Source organism: Sardina pilchardus, chromosome 17 (genome assembly GCF_963854185.1).
Source record: "Sardina pilchardus chromosome 17, fSarPil1.1, whole genome shotgun sequence".
NCBI classification, from domain to species: domain Eukaryota; kingdom Metazoa; phylum Chordata; class Actinopteri; order Clupeiformes; family Clupeidae; genus Sardina; species Sardina pilchardus.
The window spans coordinates 9,147,849-9,150,348 of NC_085010.1; positions in this window are offsets into that span (position 1 = coordinate 9,147,849).

Below are 2,500 nucleotides of genomic sequence, written 5' to 3' on the forward strand. Positions count from 1 at the left end.
ACACACACACACACACACACAGACACACACAGACACACACATTCAGTCTTTTTTCTCTGTCCGTTTCATCATTCACACATTTGCTTATTGAGTGGTTTGGGCTTGTGATGACTGCTGTGTGTGTTTGAATGCTGGTGAGTGAGATCAGTGGATCAGTACAAGATCCGTGAGTGTGTCTGTGTGTGTGTGTGTGTGTGTGTGTGTGTGTGTGTCTTTCTGTCTGTCTGTCTGTCTTTCTACAGTATGTGTGTGTGTGTGTGTGTGTGTGTGTGTGTGTGTGTGTGTGTGTGTTTATAGGTGTAAATAGAGTGAGGAGAGAGGGTGTGAATGGGGAAGAATGTTATCCCCAAAGTGCGATGTTGGAGGATACAGTATGTCTCAGCGGCTTGGTTTGATCTGTATGTGTATGAGTGAGTGAACTGACGACTGACTAAAGTGTGTGTTTGAATGCTGGTGAGTGAACCGACTAGTTCTTGAATGCTGGTGAGTGAACTGACGACTGACTAAAGTGTTTGAATGCTGGTGAGTGAGATAGATATTTTGTTGATCCGCAAGGGGAGTGAACTGATGACTTAAGTGTGTTTTTGAATCCTGGTGGGTGAACTGACGACTGGAGAAAATGAAGGGAACTTTTACAGTTTTTTCCAATCGTTTACACACAATTTTGAAAACGGGGCTCTTTTTGTCTGAACACATCACACAATTAACCAAACACAACACCTAATCAGCAGAACATAACAGATTGTTAGCAAAATGAAATATTTCTGTCAAAACAATAAACACATTGATAAAACCTTATACTGTTCTCATATCACTAAGACATTCTTTGAATGATTCCACACTGTCGCTATCTTATACACACCAACACAATAAATTCAAAACACATCTGTAAAAACCCTCTTCCAATATAATAGATCTTATTCAGACATACTGTATTGTTTGAGAGCATTAGAATAATTTAGATGACAAAAATATTTTGATGAACCCTCATCAAGCAATGCACAAAACTGATGCTGCAGACAATATTCATGTATTTCACTGTACCATATGTTTACAGTGACAAGTCAATCAACAGAAAATGGCAAAATTATAGTCCTTACTACTGTAAAGTGTAGAAAAATAAAAATCTGTGCACAAACAAAAAGTACTGTACACTTACAGTCACTGAAGAAAAACTAAAGCAACAATACAAACAAGTAACAACAATACATAATACTCTAATCATCTCTCTGTCTAGCTGGATCAGGCCATAAGAGTTCACCACATCACAGGCTATGGGTGCCTCTCATTTGGGCTTTTAAACGTCCTCCCTCGCTCCTCTGGCCTCAATCCTCACTGATCGACATAAAGAATGATGGGGCGAAAACAATGGGATAGTCTATCCAGTGTTAGTTATAGATCAGTGGGAACGCCCCTCGAGGATCGAGCATAACACACCTGAGTGCTGCGTTTTCAATTTTGCACATGTGTGCTTACACACCTGGTGGATGTGATTATTCAATTTGTTCATTAGTGTGGTCATTGGCAAGCCAGGGCTTTATAATGAGAAGGAAGTACCTAACAATCTTTATCTGTGTCTAAGGTGTGAAAATGTGTTTTACGTTTTGACATTCACAGCTGTGTGTAATGTTTCGCAAAAAGTGTGAAGCTGAATTTGTGCTTACTGTTTTACTACTCTGCGCAGGCGTTTTGCTTCTTAAGTGTTAAGTATTGTTAACTGTCTGTTAATCTTAATTTTAGTGTGTAAACGATTGGGAAAAACTGTAAACAGCTGTCTCAGTGTGTCTGACAGTGCTGGATGATGGATTGAAAAGAGGGAGAAAGAAATAGAAAAAGAGAAAGAGTATGTGAGAGAGAGAATAAAAGAAAACATGTCAAGTGTAAGAGCACCATTCCCAACACGAGGGTAATTCAGCAATAATTTAGTTCATAATTTCTGAATAACATGCCAGACGAACTTGTCTTCAGTATCAATTTTGACTGTGCCCATTTTTAGCACGCTAGCATTCACACTGACATACCAAGAGTGTGGACGTTTTGTGAAAGCCAACTGTGTCTTATATTCAGTCTAATAAAATTAGTCCCCAAAACTCAGTTTTGTCTAGACATTTTGTTGACACAGATTTCAAATTTGAGAAACATATAAAACTCCTTGTCCAGTCCTGAAACAATTCCAAGATCAGGCCAATTCTATCTCTAAAGGACACGGCCATGGGCGGCGGGTGGTCCTGGCGTTTGGGAAGGCTGCCTGACCAACTTTTACTGTATACGCACACACCCATGAACCATCAATAAAATATGTATTAATATTGGACCATATTTGTCCATTTCTCGGTTTTAGGTTTGTGCATTGGTCAACAAAAAAGAAGCCTACATAGCATAACAACATCCACATGCAATGATACAACAACAATGTCTAACAGTGACCTACTTATAGACCTCTGAAGTTCGCCTGCAAAAAGGATCCAAAGCTGCCATCTTTGCCCATATAAGGAGATCC